The sequence below is a fragment of the Molothrus ater genome, chromosome 5, assembly GCF_012460135.2.
Source record: "Molothrus ater isolate BHLD 08-10-18 breed brown headed cowbird chromosome 5, BPBGC_Mater_1.1, whole genome shotgun sequence".
In the NCBI taxonomy this organism is placed as follows: domain Eukaryota; kingdom Metazoa; phylum Chordata; class Aves; order Passeriformes; family Icteridae; genus Molothrus; species Molothrus ater.
This window is the reverse complement of record NC_050482.2, coordinates 50847368-50869035: the sequence shown is the minus strand read 5'-3', so window position 1 is coordinate 50869035 and position 21668 is coordinate 50847368. Positions and strand designations below refer to the sequence as shown.

General features: G+C 51.6%; 1 long non-coding RNA gene across 1 annotated transcript in view; it reads right to left on the bottom strand.

The window, feature by feature from the left end:
* The window catches only part of LOC118697996 (uncharacterized), a 49770-nt gene extending 28392 nt beyond the window's left edge, over positions 1-21378 (bottom strand). Inside the window, exons 1-2 of the long non-coding RNA XR_004981823.1 lie at positions 20879-21378; positions 4492-4672 (exon numbers count right to left, since the gene is read on the bottom strand). This is a non-coding gene — a long non-coding RNA (uncharacterized LOC118697996). The remainder of the gene's footprint in view (positions 1-4491; positions 4673-20878) is intronic.
* Between the last annotated feature and the right edge of the window lie 290 nt (positions 21379-21668).

Genomic DNA, 21668 nt, shown 5'->3' with positions numbered 1-21668 from the left:
TGGGACATGTTGATGGGACAATTGTAGAAAAAACTGTAGAAAAAATTGTGTAGCTTGTTGAATTCATTCCCTGCAGACATTGCCTATGTGGGGCAATGTGGCCATAAGTTTTTCTGGGGAGCCGTCTAAAGGCAAGTCTGTGCCTCCCTCTAAGGCCTCACCAACATCCCTCCAGTACAGAGCAAGGCAGTTCTCAGCAGTCTGGGCAGCACATTCACTTCCTCTGGCTCCGTGGGGTGAGGGCCAGGAGGAGAGAGGACATGAGGAGGGGTTTCTCAGCCATGTTCCCTCCTCCATATTGGGAGCAGAAAAATATGCACAAGGAGAAGGCATCTCAGAGCAGGACAATCACAGGCTGGCTATTCCCTTAATTAAGGGGGTGGTTGAAGATGAGCAGTTTACTGTGCAGAGCTGGTCCTCCTGCCACAGAGCTTTTGAGACCACATCCCTGCCCAGTACAAATATCGTCAGGTCAAAGTCTAGTCTGTAATATCAATATAAGATACTTCCATACCACATTGTGACTGCAGGGGCATGCTGCTCTCTTTCTGCCTGCCTTTCCATCCCTTTTTTCCTTTGCTGCTTCTATCCTTTTTCTCTTAGGTCCTCCCTCTTTCTCATCTCAATGTCTGCATCCTCTCCATGCTCTGTGTGTCTCAGATTCCCCTTTCCCTCTTCAACACCTCCCTCCACTGCCTGCAGGTCTCCACTCCATGAAGCAAGACAGGGCTCACACTGCGATGAGACAGAGAAGGAACTTGGGGAAGAAAGAGGTCTTCTTCCAACTTAGCCCAACAAGATTCCCCAGACACCAGACACAGCCCTGCTGAAGGTGCCTGTTTGGGCTGAAATGAAGCAACATGGACACTCACACAGATGCTGTTCTACTGCACAAGGCATAAACCAGGCAGGGAGGTAGCATGAATCCCATCCAGCTGCTCTTCTAGCAAGGCTTTTGACTTGTCTCCCTCTCTTCACATGCACTGGTCTGTCATGTGTGTGTGTCTCGGGGCTGTCCTCAGCCGCCTGGCAGTGGCTGTGCAGAGGGTGCAAGGGGGAGGTGAAATGACGGGGGTTGGGGATGGCCAGCTGCCAGTCATGGCCTGTACCAGGGTCCCCTCAGTCCCCTGACACACACAGACACGTGGCACGGCTGCTCGGGGAGGCCCAGCCAAGAAGCCTGTCCTTCTCCACTGAATCTCTACTCTGTTTCCCAAGTGACAAGCCACAAACTCCCTTTCTCTTCCCAAACAAACAGAGGCTTGAGTGAATCCCTGCCTCTGCCTGGCACGCAGCCCCTGGTCATTACGGATTCTCCTGCAGCATCCAGCGCCTGCGAATGACAGCACTCAGCCATGTCAGCAGAGGCCACAAGCTGAACCTCCCTGTCCCCACAGAATCTCTCTGTGCAGCCTCAAGTTCTGCTCCTTCACATCCCTACTCCCCAACCCCCTCCTCTCCCATTGTGTTTGTGGCTACTGCCTGTTCCATGTCAAGGCAGGGGAAGCTGTGGCACAGCATGGTGACCAGTGTGAGAGTTTGCTAGGATTAGAACCCTTAGCAGCAAAGATTAGGACTCTACTAGTGACATGGTAGACACTGTCATCTCTTGACTTTAACCTCCAAAAGCTCATTTTGCTGGGATCTACAGTAAAACTGACTTCAGACTGCTAACCTGGTCAACAAATTCCCTTCCTAATCACCAGAGACTTGCACACATCCACACAAAAGCATGAGGCAAATCACCCCTCACTACCTTCCTGCCCTTTGGCCCTTCAGCACAAACAAAATTACCTCCTTCAGAAGACAAGCACCTGAGTGGCAGACCTGGAACAAGTCCCTGCAGCATAACAGTGAGGGTTTGCACTCATATTCTGTCCCAAATGAGCACCTGCCTCCAGTGGGGCTGGCTCAGCCTCCATCCATGGTGCAACACCATTTTCTGCCAACATGATCCTATGAGGAATGATAATGCCTCTCCTGGAGCCTGTGCACTGACCTGTGGAGTGGTAAGGGCTGGAGAATAACATTCTCCTGCTGAGACAATGCTTCCCTCTCCTTCCTCTTCCTTTTCAGCACGATGTTTGCCCTCCTCCCAACCAATGCCATCCTCTCCAGCATCTGCCTGGTGTGGGACAAGGCTTGCTCCCAGACTGTAATTTAACCCTCTTTCAGACTGGCTTGCCTGACAGGAGGGACTGAACCAGGCTGGCTGCAGCGTGCAATTACATCTGTCAGATTAGCCATAGCATGCATGATCCGGAGCACGTGCCAGATGTGGCGCACAAACAGCACTCAGCCAGCACCAAGAGAGGGTTGTGCAGACAGATAATACCCAACACAACATAAATCTTGCCAGTACAGAGTTAAGCCAGCATTGTTTTCTAAACAAATCTCAAACAGCAGAGTAAATTCATACTGGATCAGCATTTTCTACCATGTAGCTGCAGCAGTTTTGACCCAGTACCAAGCTCCCTAGAGCTGGATTTATTGTCTTGTCCACCCTGAGCCAGTGCCAAAGCCATGTCCTGAGAGGACTGAGGAATTTAACCAATGCCAAATTACTTTGGAGGCTCCATATGGGAAGAGCTTGCTTTCTTCTGCAAACTCCTCAACAATGACACCGAATGTGACTGCATGGGCACGCTCCCTGCCAGGCTCCAGCCAGGAGGAAGAATGACACATCAACAACACCACGGTCACTTGTCACCCGCAACACACGCCTGCGCGCGCTGGAGGGTGTGAACCGCAGGGGAAAGGATCACTTCACAGTATCACCAGCTGGCTCCAGCATCCAGAAACAACCCCACCAGGCAGCATCAGCCCTTCCCAAGGCTGACCAAAGCTGCTCCTGCCCGGCATGGTGGTCACAAAGGAGGAGAAGGGAGGAACAGGAAAGAGGGAAAGGTAGGGCTCAGGGCACCCCAGAGAAGGAAGAACAATAGCAAGAGGCAGGAAAGAGAAGTTGAAGGCAGCAGTCTGTGTAGAAGGGTAGGTATTGGACTAGTGGGTCAGGGGGCATTGAGGAACTGCAGATGGGGAAAATCAATGGCAGGGTCCTGCAGCAGCAGCAGAGAGGTGCAGTGGAAGATGCACTGGAAGATGCAGTGGAAGTTACCTCCTTGTCAGCATCACCAGGTGGGACCTGGGCAGGAGGGAACCCATCACCTCCTTCAGGGGACACCACACCAGCACCACTGTTGGGGCTGCACAGTAGCACAGACCCTGCCAGTCCCTTCCCCTCAGAGAAACACAACAGCCCCCAAAATCTGACTCTGAAAAACTCTGGTCTCTGCCAGAGTCTGTTCAGAGCCTGAAACTACAGCCTGGCAGGTTGCAAACTCCCAGACCTCCCCTTTAAAATCCACTCCTCTGAGGTTACCCAATACTTTGCCAGCAGCTCATTGCTTTAGGGTCTATTTTGGGGAGAGGCATCTCCAGGCACGTTCATGCTCCTTGAGGACTGGCAGCACGTCTGGGCCTGCCCAGGCACTGGGAGAAACAGCTGCTCCCACTCCCCTCCCACCCCCACACCACAGCAGCTCCAGCAGCATGGAGACATGGCATGGAAATAGTGCAGCTGATCTTCCTGCTTTGCCTGCAGAGGAGCTGAGGAAAGGGGCACTGAGGGCAGCCCCAGGCAGCAGGAGGCCCTTTCAGGTGCTCCCAAGAGCTTTGCGCCCCAAAATGGGTCAGGCTCGGCACAGGGCCCCTTCACTGCCTGTGCAGGGCACACAGCGTTCCCAGCTTATGAAACACACTGTCTCCAGTAGGAAAACATCCCTTCCAGTTGAGAAGGAGCACCAGGGGACAGCAGATAAGCAGTGACAAAGAGCATACCCATCACCCCAAAAGCTGTGGCAGGCTGGGCTGGGTATTCAGAGGAGGTACCTGGCTAGGAAATGGAGGCCGGCATCTTCTGTGGGGAATTGGAATCCCCAAAATATCTGTGAGATGAGGAGGGAGGGGGAATCCTCCCCTCTATGGCCCACTCCCGGTAGCATGATGCCCACTCCTGCTCTGCTGCAAGCTGCATCCCTGAGGTGACCCAGGCCAGGGCTGCGGAGCCCAGCTTTGCTGCTGGCCAGGCTGCAGCAGAGTCAGCCTGGCTGCCCCTTCTCCCGAGAAATAGGGGAGGTGGAGGAAAATGACGAATGGAGAAGAGCAGACAGGTGTGTGCCCAGGGAGGGGTGGGAAAGGGGCGGAATGCACTCGAGACTGCGTGCGGGGGACCCGCAGCACATCCCTCGGCTGCTCTGCAAACAACCCCTCCCTGCACACGCATGCAGAGCTGCAAGGGAAGGGGCTCACAGGGGAGGGAGCAGCTCTCCGTTGTGGGGAGGGCGCTGATGAAAGCCTAGATTGTGTTCACAGCATAGCAGAAACCCCTGCCCTTCTCCTCCCTCACACCTCTGGGGAGCGAGGAACGAGAGGGAGGGAGAGCGGGTGGGATGGAGAGAGGCACAGACAGAGGTGCCGAGGTTGCCTTACCTCGCAGTGCCTGCGCTGGGGGTGCCCGGCTGCGCGGGAGGTAAATCCAGGGCTCTGCTCTCCTTGGCGAGTGCTGGGAAAGGTCTCTGTTCAGTCACATGAAGGAGTGGCCTGTGAGTAGGTGCTCCAGCTCACCGCTCGATCGAAGCTGCCATGGATTCATTGCGAACGACTTCGCCTTCTGTGAGGAGAGGAGGAAAGGGGAGGGAAAAAAAAAAAGGAAAAAAACCACCAGCTTAAGACTTGGAGGGTAGATTCACTTCTTTCTTAGGTTTCCAATGGCAACTGAATATGCCACATATGAAGATCCAGGGTGTGTGTGTGTGTGTGAATGTGTGTGTGTGTGGGAGGGACGGAGAGATGCACAGCTGCTGAGTCCACAGGCAGTGTAGGGTGTGAGCTAGTCAAGGCGTATCGGTGATTATGGGAACAGACAACTGGACACGGGCAGCAGAGTAGACAGACAGCCAGATGTAAAGAGACTGAAAGCATGGGAAAGAGGTTCGCCTGTGTGCTAAGAGCTTGGCTGTCCCACTGCACACAAAAGGAGAGAGCACCTGACCCAGCTCAGGGCAAGGTGCTGACAGAGCTGCTCCGGCAGAAGGTGAAGTGTGCCTACACACACGGCCACACAACACACACGCACATCACCTCCCAGCCCACACAGTCACCCAGGCACACCCGCTGCAACGACACTCTGCACACTCAGGACACACACACACACACACACTGGACACACACACACATTTACTCACTGGTCTTTCCACACCACCTTGCACACAACCCCTAAAAACTCAGAGCTCCTCTAAAGGATGAGGTGCTTTACTTCTTCACATACACCCTGCACCTACCTACAAGGTTGAACATCTGTATTAAGATGCACACGTGATAGCTCAGACAACCATCATACAACACCACATCAGCTCCACCCAGCCTATTCAACCACTCCTATAAGTACCCAGCAAAAACATTTTATACAGCACAGCAAATAGTGATCACTGCACAAATGCACACGGAATACCCAAACATGTCTACCACCAGCTCCTGACCCCTTAAACAAAACTCTCACTGCACAAACACACAGAATTTAATGATCCCACTCCCATAGCAGAGAACAGAAAAAGTGCCATGCACACACACACACATCCATGTCAGTGCAAACACCACATTAGCAAATGATGTATCTGTAAGAAAATGAGGGCACGTAAAACATCCTCATGCACTCAGGAACATAAGTCAAGCAAGCACCAGTGGCTGTATATCACACACAAATATACTCTGCTTATGAATTGCCTGCAGCATACAAACTGATTGTATCAGATACTGGTACCTACCTAAACTCAGCCCACACAGTGGCATAGCATCCTTCTGGATCCTAAACATTAGCCCCAGACATATTCTGTCACATGGAAAACACAAATACTCATCAACATCCAACACAGGCAGACAAACACAAACTAGACGTGAAACACAGGCAGCCAGCACCACTCACCAAAAAAAAAAAAAAAAAGACATTCTTGAAAGTTATGAAGCTGGAACTCACTTTGGAGACGGCTGTGTTATTCTGTGCAAGTGCACGGGTGCAAATTCACACACACACTTTCCACTGCCACACCAAATCTGCTTTAACTGCCCCATCTATGGATAAGATATTCCCCTTCTTTTCTTCCACACTACTGCTAATTCTGCCCATTCTACAATCTCCCATGTGTCTGTCCATGGACTAGAGTTGCCACTCTGGGGGGCAAAGTCTCTGGAGCAGAAAGCCTGCAAAAGCAGCCACACTCATCCCTTCTCTTTCCCTCCGTTCTGGTGTTAGATGTGCGTAATTTGCATGCAAAGAAGAGTGTGCAGTCCCACCAGCCCCGAGTGCTCTGAAATTGGCTGATAGTGGCATCAGGGGATGTGACTGCAAAATCTAAGCGTGGCAAAGAAGTGCATAAATCCTTATGGGAAGTTGAGATTTGGCCAGGAAGGCACCGGCTTCCCCCAGGCCCCAGGAAAGACAAAGAGGTTCCCGAGGTGGGAAAGAAGGGGCAAGGGAATGAAGGGAGATCGGCCCAGCACCAGGGACAGCACAGCGAGCACTCCGCCAGGCTTGTTTAATAAGCTCGGCAGTGTCACAGCGTGATGCTGCCAGCGATGACAGACAACAATCAGGGTTTGACATCAGGGCAGGTAAGCATACCTGTGTGCCCCTGGGAAATGGGAAAGGCAAGGGAAAGCATGGGCTTTGCAGTGGGGAAGAGCAGCTGTAGCTTATATGGCACAGGGGTCCATGGGTGCGCTGGGATCATTGGAGCAGTGGCGGCACAGATAAAAAAGGAAGAGCTCACAGGCAGAAAAAAGGCTGGCATAGGCGTGGCTTAGACACAGGCAATGCGGGGGTTGCAGTCGGGTCTAGCCCCAGCCACATGAAGGAAGTGTGAAAAGAGTCCCATAAGCTCTTGTCCTGTGCTATTGGACAGCATGAGCTTCCAGCACATATGGATACACCTCAGCGTAGGTCAGAGGAGTATGCATTGCAATGGCCTCACACACATTACATGCCCCAGCAGCCTCAGCGCCTTCCCAGTTCATGTGCACTTTCCACATTCTGGCATGACAACTCTCCACTCCTCAAGGCCACCTACTTCAGCACACTCCCCCCTCCCCATGCTTGCACCAGACCCATGTCCATGTGGCAGCATCAGAGGAGCCAGAAGAAACATGTAGGGAAGTCCCCACTGCCACCTCAATCCCAAACAGCCCCTCTTCCCCTCTGCCTTCACCAGTGCCACCACCATTCACTTTTCTGAAGTGCTTTGAAGGAGTAGAAATTTCCTGTCTCTCTCAGCTAAGTATGGCCCGTGCATCGAAGCAATTTCAGCTCGCTAGTAACGTCAGTGCCTCAGCACTGTGCTCAATTGTACCTGCGTGCCTCTTCCCACAAACATCCATTGTGCATTACAGCAGATGAATAATTTAGGCTAAAAGGGGACAAGTGAGAGAGTCTTTTGGGTCTCAGCAAGGCACATGTACAAAGCAGAATGGAGATGGAGCTGCCTCATTTGGTCAACGCTAACAGATGCTGCCAAACCTAGAAAAGCCACTATGGCCTGAAGAGCTACTTGGGTTAAAGTACGGTCATGAGGGCAATTTAAAGAGGCCTTTGGACTCAGAATTTCTAATAGGTGCTGAGAGTGACACAGAGGTGTTGTGTGTGGATGGGCAAGGAGGATCTTCATCTCTGAGACACTTAGCTCTGACCTAAGCAGCTGAAGAGAGCCACTAGTGGAAAGGGGAACCATCATCCTAAACTGACTGGCAAACCATCTGCTCCTGTGCTTCAGAAGCATGGAAGAAGTACTATGACTAGCTAAACAAGGGAAAGGGGGTTGAGAAAGCACAGCAAACAGGAGCTAAGTGGGATGCAGATGTGTGTTTGGATGTGCACTTTGTTGTTCCTCTCAAACAGATGCCACATCACAGTTTTGTGGTGGCATGCAGGGGGACCTGGAGGACACAAACACGGGTCTGTGAGTGCTGCCCTGTGTGAGCCCATCTGCATAGGATAATGTTGGAAGGGGGCAACATGGACAATGCGGCACCACGTGTGCAGGAATGCGTGGCCTCTGGTGAGACCTGTGTGTTGGTGCTGTGCATGTGCCTGCTGTGGGGAGTGGATGCCAGGTATGGATGTCTGGGATGTGCATGTGTGCATCAAGTGCTGCAGTGCAGGCTGAGTAGTGACTGTGTGTATGAGTCTGCTCCTTGCTGAAAACACTGGTGCATTTGTGAGGTGTCAGGGGGCGGTGGGCCCCCTGCCTTGTGTGTGCATGGCAGCCTCTGCCTCGGTGAGACACTGGTGTGGTACTGCAGACCTGCAGAGCCTTGGGAAAGCAGTGCAGTGCAGCAGCACAAAGCTATGGGAGTGTGTATGTACTGGAGAGCAACCCTGGGAGCATCCAGGTTCCAGGGATGGGATCCCCTCTCTGGATGGAACAGTCCGTCTGGCTCCTGCACTGCCTCTCCTCCTGGACTCCGCTTTCCTTTCTCGCCTTCCCTCAGCTCCCCTTGCTCACTGGCAGCAGCATGCTCTGCCCTGGGAACCAACTCCCACTCACCACACTGGGAGGGAACTCCTTTCTTAGTAGCTCCCTGGTATTTTCCCATACTGAGAGCCAGAAAGTAAAGAAAAAAACTCACTGGGCAACCTGAACTGGACCCATTTCCTTTCCATGTCCTTATTCCTCTTAACTGCATTAAAAACTCACAGATTTTCACCCAAACTATTAAACTTCCACCCCCAAGCTCCAAACACTACAAACCAGACTCAGCTCACATACCTGAGCTGTGTCAGCCATGAGCCATCTCAGGCTGACACAGCTCAGGTAGGGCAGCTCAAGGTAACAGAGTTAGGAGAGAGCAGTCCCTGTAGCTGGGAATATGGAGAAGCTCCTGCAGCTGCAGCCATACCTGTCTGACTTTCAGCTCCCCAGCCAGAATCACCCATAAATGGGGTTGGAGTAAGAAATTTCATGCAGGAATTGCAGTCAGCACAGCTCAAACTCACTCTTCTGGAGCCAAAGCAACACGTCTTAGCTGCTCTGTTATTGCTTCTATCAGAAGGCTAAACCTTCAGCCAGATCCCACTTCCAGGGGAAGTTCCAGGCTGGGTTCCAAAGCATAGAGCCTGTCCACTTGGAGCACATCCTGGGGCAGTGGGACTTGAGTAAGAAGAAAACCCCAAAGACATTTCTTTATTTCTTTAGCCAGTTCTGCAGATCACTACCTCCCTCCCAAACACCCTGCCCAGAGCTCTACTGTTTGTTCTGAGGCTGATCTAAATTACTCAACTCCCCAAACTGAAATGCAAACAACTGGCCTCCATTTCAGGCTTTGCTTTTGCCCTACATCCCACTTCGCACCTATTCCCTCCGGAAGACAAAACTAGCACAAAGGAGCCACGTGTGAAAATATGCACACCTTCCCAGGAAGGCTCCATGGGCTCCCAGTAATGCCCAGTTTCACCCAGGACCAGAAATATACAGTTTTGCCATGAAATGGAGCCTTCACGCTTAAGTACCATCTGTTTCTTTCTCAACTGCAGTCCTGAATCTGGGGTATCCCCAAACTTTACTCAATCCCATGCACTGAAAGCCTCATCTCTAAGCTCCATTTTGAGCCCTTTGTCGCCAGTTTTCTTCTGAATTCAGCCTTTCACTTAACACATGAGAGTGTTCCGTACCAAATCCCTTCTCTGATGTTTTCTCCACACCGTACAAGACGACAGACTGGGAAAGTCTGGCTGTCTGATCCACTGCCTAGCAGTAGTCATGACCTACAGTGCAGGTCTCCAGGAGGCAGGACAATATTTGCCAGATATTTTTTCCCTACAGAGGAGCCCTGCTCATGGCTTAGACAGTTTGGGTGACCTTTTCACTGCTGGCAATCACGACCAGGAAAATAGCCCTCTGTGCTAATATTTAAATGTCCACCATGGCACAGAACCAGCCTCAGCACCTACTGCGGGCTCTCCCCTGTGCAGCCCCACAGCATTGCTACTCCAATTCTTCCCTCACACTGACGTCTTTCCCTCCAGCCTTGCATCCTTCTCTTCCCTGTTCAGCTTCATGAGCAGCTCCTGTCGATGCTTTTCCCACATCCTGCCCTGCAGCCCTGCCAGCTTTCCAGGCCCCACCAGGCATGCAGAGAGTGAGCCCCTGATTACCATTCAAGCTGGATTCTCATTAGGCTGAAATGCCCCTCCAGGAGATCCATTAACAGTCCATAAGGTTAACTTAATCCAGCCAGTCTTGTGTGGTCTCTGCCCAAATTCCCTATTACATTAACAATCTTGAGCCTTAATTAGCATGTGAGGCAGAGGTGGCATTATTAATGGAGATAATATGGAGCATTAAGAATAAACAGGCCAGGCTCTCTCTCCCCCACCATGCATGCAAATCCTCTTCTGTGCAGAAACAGCATGAGCTTCCCCCATGAGCAGCACACGTGAAAGGCTGGGGTGCCCCAGACCAAAGACAAGCCCTGGAGCATACAGCCAGGCTGCTGCAGGAGGATGATGGGGAGGAAATGAGATCCCGGAGTGACCCTTCATCTGCCTGGGAGATGAGGGGCTGACAATGGGAAGACCACAGCGTGGCAAGTCCTGTGAGGCAAATCCTTGCACCAGGAAGGAGCAGTCATGTCCTTGGCTAACCCAGCAACCCCATGTTTCTGGGAGGCTTGGCAAAGCAAGGCCAAGGTATCTCTGCACCCCTGCACATTGAATTCATGCTGCCATGTGCGTGCACACAGGATAACACCATGGTTGTATGGCTCAAACACCATGGGCAGGGAGGGGATGTCTGTCTGAGGGGAGCAGGCTGCAGGAACCAGCTGCAGCTGTGCAAAACGCTCCTCGTGAGTCTCCTTTCTGACCACTGAGCCCCAGTGCACTGGGAATACAGGGCAGGACAGAGGGGCTTCAGCTGAAGGAGAGAAGCAGTCATTTGAGGGACCAGAGAATAAATGATGGGGGTTCCAGCTTGGTGCAGACTGACCATGTGGTGGGGAAGGGACAGGTCCCTTCTGACACCGGCTGGTGACTCACTGCACAGGTGGCTGCTCAAAAGAGCTTGGTCATTACAGGTGAAGGGTCAGTCTGGGGCAGACCCTGTCCCAGGCCAGGCAGAGCCAGCACGAGTTTGAGTAGAGGAGGGGAGGACTGGTGCTGCCAGCAGCTGTGAGGGGCTGGGGCAGCAAAGGGTCAGAGATGCACTGAGTATCAGCCAGAAAAATTGCAAGCATGACACTTTCTTCTAATACAAGCACTTGCAAAATCATAAGGCGAAACAGGGGAGGAGAGAAGCAGAAGCAGCTAAGCCAAGGAAGCAGAGCCTAATGACAGGACCTCTGGACTGCTAATTCACTTCCAGCAGCACCCAGCAGGATGGGGGCAAGGAGAGAAGCATGTCTCAGGGACCCACAAGTGCAGGGAATGGCTTCCTGAGTCTGGCTTGTCTCTGAGGTCTGATCCATGCTGTTCCAGCCTGGCTCCGCTGTGCTCAGTGTGTCCCTCCAGGCTTTGCAGCAGGGCTTGCACCGAGAACAACCGATCCCTGAAGCACAGAGTGATATCCCTGTGCCTGGGCCCTGGAGCACTCGGCCAGTGCTAACTAGCCTTGCTTAGCAAGGAGCAGTGCCTCAGGCTGGGCTCTCTCCCAGGGCTGCACTCAGCATCAGCCCAGCTGCCTTCACATGCCCAGAGGTGCAGCAGAGGCCCTGAGCAGAGCCCAGCTCTTCCACTTTCCAGCACAGCAAGTTCCCACTCCCCCAGGCCCACCAGCCAGCCCCTGCCAAATCCATTTGTCCAATCTTGTGCTTTCTACTAATCCTGTTGAGCCATCCTTTAAGTTGCTCTGAGGCAGAGATAGAAAAATACAAAGATGCCCTAAGAAGCTTCCCCTGACCTTGCTCAATTCAAGATAAAGGGCTACGATTTAAAAAATTACAGTGAGGGTCTGTCACTGATCCATTGCGTGGATTTAGGGGAAACAAACAGAGACACAGGATGCAGCTAGTGCTAGGTGAGCAGACAGGGAGGGGAGAAAGGTTACAACCAGCATGGGGGAGGAGACAAATTGAAAGAAAGGACAGAAAATTAGAGGGGAGGAAGAAAAATAACTTCTCCCTTGCCATCTCCATACTTGACTAATGGTAGAAAAGCTTTGTGCATTCATGATGTTATACAATGTCCCACCACCTTTACTGGTCTGTAAGGAAGAGTGAGGCAGCTGTACTCTCCGTGGTGTGACCAGGCTGGGGACAGGGTGCTGGGGCTCGAGATGAGCTCCTTGCCCTGTAAGAAGCATCCAGTGGGGTACCTGACTAATCTTTAGCAGACAAGTGCCTGCTAAAGAGATTGTCATCACTATCTCTGCTTACGAAGTTGTTCAGACTTTTCTTCCTCCATCCCTTCACCCTCCCTTCACAGCAGACCTCTCAGCTCATCTCCTTCCCTTCCTGACAGTGCTGTCTCTCACTCTCCCTGCTGCTTGCCCTGGCCCACGTCACATCTGGCAGCATCTAAACAGACTTCCTACCACCCACCTCAGTCCCCTACAGCCCTTTACTCAAAGGTTACTCAGAACAATTTTCCTCTGTAGGAATGTCATAATGTCATTCCAGAATTTCCTCTGTCATAATGTCATAAGGACTAGTGACAGTACCTTCTTTCTCTGTACCCTCCAACATTTGTTCACCCCACAAGGGCCCTTTGGTCCCTGGCATGAGCCTGTTTCCCCCTCCTGAACCTATTATTTTTGAAGAATAGGTTGGATCGCTCACAAGATGGCTGATATTTCATTTTCATTCTTCTTTTACAGGTATGTTAACCAGAAAAGGAAGCTTAAAGAAGGTGTACATATCTCATAAAAAATGCTGGAAAACTGTTAACAATGGATGAGGAAAAGGCTAAAAGTACTCAACAACATTTGTCTCAGTCTTCAATAACAACATTTCCTCCCACTTCTCTTGAGTGGATGGACAGGAGGATGGGGACTTGGAGAGCAAAGTTCTTCCCACTCCAATTTCAGGTTCATGGGCACCCAAGGAACCTGAACATACATAAGTTTATGGGCCCTGACAAGATGCATCCCTGAGAGAATTGTCCCAGTGTAGTTGCCATGATATCTAAAAAAGTCATGGTAGTAAAATGAAGTTCCAGGTGACTGGGAGAAGGGAAGCACTGTACCCATCTTTAAAAAGGTAGAAAGGAGAACCCTGGGAACTACCAACCTGTCAGCCTCACTTCTGTGCCTGGGAAGATCATGGAAGATCCCCTTCCTCTTTTTCAAGCCTCCTCAGAGCCTGCCCACTTCTATCTTGATGACCAAGGCACCTTCAGCTGGTTTCAGAATTTTTGCCCAGCTTGTTCAGCTCCTCCTGTACCATGTATGGGCACTGCAGCTGACTGAAACATTTTCACCTGAGTAGGACCTGGTGCAGCTCATTGCTGTGATGTCACTTCCCACCCAGCAATGCCCCATGTCCTGCTGCTAAAAGCTACACCACTGTAGCCAAGAAGGATGCAGAGAGATGAAAGGTGAAGAGATACAGGAAAAGAGACAACAGAGACCATGAAATGAAACAGGTCTATAACACCACACATGACAAAGGAAGGGCAGGGGAAAGAGGTGTTAACAGCCTCTTCCCACTCAAAGATCAAGGGTCAGGAAATTAAACCAGAAAGTTACAGGTTCAAGACAAACTGCATGTCTGTGCTGCACCACTTCCTACTGTGAGATTCTGAGGATGCTAAAACTTATCTGACCTCGAAAATCAGCAGGACAAATTCAGGGAGGAAATAAATCCACTGAGAACTAAAAGTGCTCAACAGATCTTCCAGCACTGGGTCTTTCAAATATACTGAGGCTGAAAGGGTGTTCAGAGGAAGTGCTGCTACACAGTTGTCCTGCCTATATGCTATTCCTTTTTTCTGCTGCAGCTGGAGATACTGCACTGGAAGGATCACAGACCTGGCTTGGTAAGGTCCTTTTTGTATTCCTATGGCTTTCCATAGCTAGGCTCACCCAGAAGTCATGGGGAAGTGTAGCTCTGAGTAACAGTATCATTTTGGTGCATCAGATCATTTTGGAGATGGATGGACAAGGCAGCAAACGACATAGCTCATTCCAAGAAAGATTTTTCTTTTTCCCTGACCAAAAGCTGGAAGGATGTCAGGTGTCATTTCAACCAGTCATTCCAGTATGGATCCTTGTTGGGAATAAAATCTCTGCTTGAGCCCTAGCTCCCTCAATGCCTATTTCCAGATTTTTCTAAATCCCCTTTCCCTGTGTTGATAAACACAGAACTCTTTAAACAAACCATCTGTAACAGGTCCAGCCCCCTTGAATTCCCTTCCATCTCCCTGACCTGTCTATCACACCATTCATGGCAGGCTCTCCACACTAATCCTTTTATTATGATCTCGCTCAATTTTCCTGGCCTATGACTGCAATGAGGAAAAAAGGGAGGCGTATTAATCCTTCTGACCTTGTTGTCCCAGTTCTGGGCCATCTGTGACTAGAATTCAGAGGAGGGAAGTCTGATCCTCCTGACCCCACTATCAACCCCTTGCTTTGGGGGTTCAGTTTGTACTGTCCTAGAAAGATGTTGTGGAAAAGCCCCTTTTCACTTACAGGTACTTTCTATGAGATTGCTTCCTAGACTACCTTTCCAGCCAGAGAGGATAGAGGGAATAATGTCCTCCACCTCCATCAGACTCTGTTTACTTATTCCTCCTGTATCACCTCTCTGCTCCCTCAACAGCACTGTCTGTGGGTTCTTCCCAGCCATGAGACAGGGAATCAATAAAAGGTGAAAGACAATCAAACATCTCACAGAATTTCCCTGGCAGTGCTGCATATAGAGAGGAGGCCTTGCAGCTCACTCCACTTCCACCAAGGGCTGAGTGTAGCCTGTTCCCTCTACCCCTTCCCACCACCATGTTTCCTTGCTGCCAGCAGCTGCATCTCCATGAACCTGCCACACTATTTCATAGACAGCTTGAGGACTCACAGCAGGAAGCTTGCATGTATCCTCAAGAGACAAATATTCTCCTCTTTGCTCAGCTTCTTCCATACCTCTGACTTTGCCCATTTTTTCCCACTTTAAACAATCTCCTCCTTTCCTTGGTGTTTACAGTCCTCAATACACACAAATTGTTACATATCATCGTTTAGTCAAGCTCTACATATTTGGTTCTTTTAATCTCTCCTCATAAATAAACATCTTCAGCTCTTTCATAATTTTTATTGCTCTTCTCTGAACTCCCTCCTATTTATCACCTTCCTTCAGTTAGCACAGCACCCAGGTCTGTATGCTAGGTTTTCCAGACTGATCTTACTAAGGCCTTGGAGGTAACATGAATTCAATCTCCCTAGTGCTTCAAGGCTTGATGTTTCTGGGTGTCCTTGAGTTTCTGGATGTCAGGTAAGCTGTCTCACTTCATACAGGTGGCACCAGCTGATACAACTCAAGGCTATCTCCCCAGAGAGAGGAGGAAGAAGGTTCATGAGAGGTGAGGAGAAGAAGATACATGGACAGGTGGGACAGATGTCCTGCAGCTGAGCAAGGGACACGACTACAAACTCTTACATACTCACACACCTCAAGAAGAGACATCAGATCCTGGATATGGAAAAGGTACATATGCACACACACATAAACATGTGTTCACTCCACAAATAAACCCCGAGTGACCTGCATCACACACAAGTGCACACAGGAACACACACACAGGGATAATGCCACGAGGCAGGAATGACAGCCATGTGTGTGGAGACTTTGGGCATGCACACGTAACCGGTGCACACAAGAGGACAGGACAAAATCTAGCAGAAAATGGTGCTCTCCCTGCTCACAAACATACATGTTCTCATGCATAAACCTATGCTCCCAGAGAAAAGATAGCAGCTCATGGAGTCCTTATAGTAGCCTAAAAATACACAGGCAGCTCTGACCCATCTGGTCTGCAGATTGAGCCTATGAGCCATGGAAAGAATGAAGACAAACATATGACACCTTGCCTTAAGGCAACTGGTAGCACATGCATCATACTGAGCCAGTCTTCATATCTACAGACCCTTCCATAGTGATTACATTATCACCAAAACTATTCAGAAGTGAGGTGAAAGCTGAAGACCACAGAGGGGAAGAAAGGGACTCTCTACAGGGCAGTTGTGGCAGAGCTAGGGATCCTGCCTCCTACTCTGTGACCTCCCCTCCCTGAGTCATGTTACTGATGATCCTTCCTCACAAGGATGTATTTGCTCCATCTCTCTGCTATCAGACATCCAAAGGAATCAAAAGCACCCACAGTTTCTTGCAAACAGTCTTTCCCCTACAGCTTACCGAAACCAGACAGGTATTAACATTTTGTGAGTGTCAATGTATAGAGAACACAAATTCTTGGCCCCTAGACACATCTTCTCATTTCTGTGAAATTCATACTGCACCATCAGCTCCCCAGAGCATCACCTGGAAAGAAATTCTGTACTAAAGGGCTGAAAAAGCTGGAGATGTGCTCCCCAGGGTGATTGCAGACAAGAAAGAACAGCCCCAGCACATCAGTCAGGTCAGCACAGAATGGGCTTCACCTTCAACAGCAGAACAGACTCACCTGTGGGGATTTGATCCCATGCCTATCTCCATGGCATCTGATGCTATGCTGTAGGGCACCATGTAGCCACTGAGACTCCCCACACCAGTGATGCCTAGAGACCTTTAAAGACTCCCTGCAAGTGGCAACATCTAGGGACAAAACCCATCAAGTCACTCACCTCAACCTGACTCCTGGTAGCTTGTTTGCCACCTTTTAAAATGCCATGGAAAGAGTGACAACTGCCCTTCCCTCCTTCTGTACCTCAGCTGGTCAGCTGGAACTGGGTTTCCTCTTGGCTTATGAATGTTGAGAAAATGAGGTCATTTCTCCTCAGTGACAGAAAATTATTTAGTGAGGAAAGCAGTTCATCTCAGGCAATGGCTATGTACCCCTGAAAACTACCCAGGAGACCCTTAAAGAGGAGGTCAGGGCAAAGCAAGGCACGAAACCAGCACCAGCTGGGGAGCACAGGAGAGTCAGGGCACAAATGCAGTGCTGCTAAAGTGGGGCTGTAACTGCTGCCAGACCAGCTCACCACTGAAGCAAACCAAACAGCAGTGCCACAGTCATTGTCACCTCCATAGTGTCAAGCTTGACTCATCTGAGGATTTAAATACAGCAGTAATCTGGTTCGCAGCTGTGAGAAACTCATCCTGACCCAGGAGAGAGAAAGGGCTGGAGGTGGGTCACAGCCCCGTGGTCTGCTCCCTGAGTTCTGCATTCTCCCTTTCCAGACCACAGAAGGGATTTCAGTGCCCCACTACCCTGGCAAAAGAGGTGGCTCCCATGCCTGCAGCTTGCCTCTCCTTCAGTAGCTCACTCCATGTCCTCCCTCACCCTCTCCCCACACAGAAAGGCACTGGGGGACACAGTGCTCCTTTGGAACTGCTCAAGCACCTGCTGTAACTCCAGTCTGGGCAATCCTCACCAGCAGAACCTGCAGAGCTACCAGGCAAACTCCAGCTTTCCCCATAGCTGCCAGCAGCCTGGGATCCCTCACTGCTCAGGACAGCTCTGCTCCTCCATGAAGGAGAAAAGTAAAACCGCCTCTGTTCCCAGAAAAGGAGATATTTTGCTGGAACACATTTGCTCTGCACCTAAGCTGCTGCTGTCTGCTCTGGTGCAAAGGCATGGGCAAGGGCTGCAAGTGTTTTTTGGGACATCACATCCCTTTACCAGAGCAAGGCAGCCCTCGTGAGCTCACAAGAGTGTGAGGACAGAGGTGTTCCCTACATGTCCTTTGCCCTCCTCACACTAATAAAAGGAACAGCTTAGCCCAGGTCCATGCTTACAGGGGACCAAGGGAAAAAAAAACCCACAGTATTTAGGATGAAGGAGAGAGCAGCCAGGTCTCTCTCCTCAGCAAATGTGCTGATATTTTCTAACACAGCTGATAAGAGCACTGGGTGGTTTCAACAGGCCCTGATATGACCAGTAGCTTTTTTCCCAGGTGGGCAGAGCTTTTCACCACTCTTCAGCAGGGTCAGATGAGGCAGCTGCACTCTGCCTGGAGCTGCATCTGGCTTCTGACATGACCCAGGTAAGAACAAGCACCGCGGACATCATCACAGCTATGCTTCCCTCCCTCTGCCTTCCCTGCAGTTGTTACCTTTCCCATTTTAACTGCAAGCTGCCCCCCAGCAAAACCTCCACCTCTGTAAGCCCCCCTTCCCCAAATGCCCTCCCTATCCTCTGAGTGGCTTCTGCTCCACAGCGTAGCTTTGCACCAGTGCAGTGGATCAGACGGCACATTCCCAAACACCCATTTGCCTGGAGCTGGGGCAGAGTGGGAAAGGCCATGCATGCACAGTTCTTCTCTTGGTGTTGTAGTTTTTGATGGGGGAAGAGCAATGAAGGCAGTTTGCTTCATGCCCGACAAATCTGCATGCTTTGTGGGATGGGTGCCCTGAAAGCCAGTCTCCCCCCAGGGAAAACAACGGCGTGAGGAGGGTGGCAGGTGGGGAAGGGGTTGGGGGTGGGGGGAAGGTTGGTAGGTTGGGGAAATCAGTGGGATTAAAGTGTCTGCTTCTCACCCCTGGCACTGCATCGGCACCCTTCCACTCCCTGCACCTTCCTCACTGCTGCTGGTACGGTCTGCACAGAGCAGGGAGGCGAGAGGGGGGCTGTATTTAAATATATTAATAATGCATGTTCCATGCAAATGAAGCTTCCTTTGAATATTACATTAGCGATGCTGTCAGGCTGCGCTTCTTGGGACCCAGGAGTGACGGGATGTGTGGGGACCCGGAAGGGGGGGGTGTGAGAAGGTAGGGCTCACCAGAAATTCCCTCATACCCCAACACAACCTCCTTCCTCCCCCTCCACCCCAGCTCCCCCACATTACACACACTCCCACTCCCTCCCATTCTCCGTGCATAACAAATTCCTTGGCTCGCAGCATGCAATGCAGCCAGGCCTCCCAGTCCCCAGGCCCCTCCAGTGGCATGGGTCCCCCCTCCACTCCCTACATCATCTTTACCCCGCTCCAATCTCAGCAAAGCTCTCCCTGCTCCACAGCTTGGTTTATAGCTCTGTGCCTCCAGAGTGGGGAGGAGGGTCCTGCTCTGCAGCCTTTAGGGGGAAGGAAGGGGAGCAGTTCCTAAGTCCGGCCTGCACCGTGTGCACCCCTTTTGTTTGCACCTACTGTGCTCGTGTGAGCCCAGAGTGGGTGCCAAAGGGCCTGTGCCAGCTATATTTGCCCGCAGCACAGGAGCGATGCTCTCCCTCCCCATCACAGACACCCTGTTTGTTCCCCAGGCACTGGGAAGGCTGTTTGGTGTCTGTGCACAGCCAGCCCAGCTCTGTGCACACTCGGACGCGGGACACGCACACGTGTGCTGCATGCACGGTGCAGGGCTGGGGCACACCAGCACACACGCGAGAGGGCATTACGCACAGCAGCTCCCGAATGTGCTGCCTCCTGCAGTATTAGCTGATTTATGCTGCCTTTCCCCAGCCAGATCCAAGCTCTGGAATGGGAGCAGCGGCAGCTGTGCACTCCTGCCTGTCCTGGGATGAGAATAGGATGTGCCTGTTCGTCTCTCTCCCCCACCCCCCATCACTCCTCCTTCCCCCTCCTTTTGCTCCCATTCATTCATTCAGCTTCTCCTCCCCCCCCATCCCATGCCCCAAAGCAGGAAGATCCTTATGCATAAAAATGTGGGCATGCTTTCTCTGGTGGAATAAACGGGCATGCAGACACCCTGCAGGCAATACATATACACTTACATATGCATTCTAGTAGCTGTCCTGGGCCCCTACATAAACACCCGGCTCCCACCACCAGCACAGACACATTCACACACCCTACAGACACCACGCAATGACTTTTCTGCAGCCAGCCAGTCTCCCAGCAGAGCAGTGTAAGAGCAGAGGAGAGATTTACTCACTCCCTTGCATGCAAACCAGGCGAATATGCACACACCACACAACGGACAGACACACAGACACAGACCAACCACTGTCCGCAGAGGCTCCCCTGCAAAGTTTACAGAGAGACAGGGAACAGGGGGCTGAGGGATGAGACTCACTCCTTCTCTGTCCCACAACTGCAGGCGATACACAGAGAGGACTGTCTGTCTGTCTGAACATGCACATGTGTGCATGTGTTTGGGGGGGTATATACACACACCTATAGCTACAGCTATACATGGATACACACATGAACTCACACAGATCATATATTCACATCTATTCACACATATCTATATTCACAGATACATGTACATATACATACATATATCACCTCCTTTTGCAAGGTCCAATTAGATGCAGACGGGTCAAACCCAGCTGTGTGCAGCAAGCCCTGAACCTATTCAGCATCCCAATCCTAAGCAGGGCACACGCACACGCACACACACACACACACACACGGTGAAAGGGAGACCCGTCTCCAAGCCTCTCTCCCTCCCTCCCATCACCCCATGTAGGCATAATCTCCCCCCCCCCACAGACACACACACCCTGGGCCACTTCCCCATCTCCTTTGCACTCACCCCTCGCCTTCATCCTCGGATCAGAGGCATCCAACCCCCAGGGAGTGCGTGCACAAGCTGGAGGAAAAGGGCAATCCATGCATCCTGCCCTTCTCCCCCTTTTCCAATCTCAGCTGCTTCTCCGAGAGGCAACACGGCCGGCAGCCGGGAGCCGAGGACACGCGAGGCAGCAGCACAAGGACTGCACACAAAAGCGTGTCACACACACACACACACACACACACACACACACACATACTCGTACCTGCTTCTGGAGGGGTGACTGCTCCCAGCTTCCATACGGGGCATGACAGAGACGAAGTGGAGGCACAAAAGACCCCGGTCCTCGAGCAGCTTGCAGCCCTGCAGATGTGTTTGTGCGGGGGGGTGTCCCCCACTGGTGTCACCCCTCGGAGCTGTAGCGTTCCCTGCCCCGCAGCTGGCTCATTCCCGGCCGCACCTAGGCAGCGCTCCCAGCCATGCACACGCGCGAGCACGACAGGCGGGGATGGAGCAGCAGTCCAGGGAGGGCACGCACAGCCGGAGGATTTGCTGCCTTCGCCGCATCCGCATCACTGGGGGAAGAAGGCAGAAAGGGCTGTATTGGCATTTAAAACGCAAGTGATTAATTCGCCACAGGCTCGGCTGATAGGGCTCAGGGACCAGAGCCGGCGGCACTGCTTCTCCCGGCTGGGAAGGCTCTGACAGGCAAAGGACCCTCTCCCATGGAGCCAGTTCCGAGCTCTCCTCGCCTGCACAGCCACTGCTCCGGTGCAGGCAGAAAGGGGTGGGCCTCCACCGGAGACATGAGCACACGCATGCAACAGCTGCTGGGAACTGCACACACACGCACAAACACACACACAGACACAATTCCCCACAACAGCTGCTCGGGAGCTACAAACAACACACAACAGCTTCCCGGGAATACACACAAACAACAGCTGCTGGGGAATCACACACAGAGGCTACAGCTTCTCAGGATTAAGTCACCCACATGAAAATACAACAGCTTCTAGGAACCACACAGCTACAAGCAACAGCTGCTGAGGAGC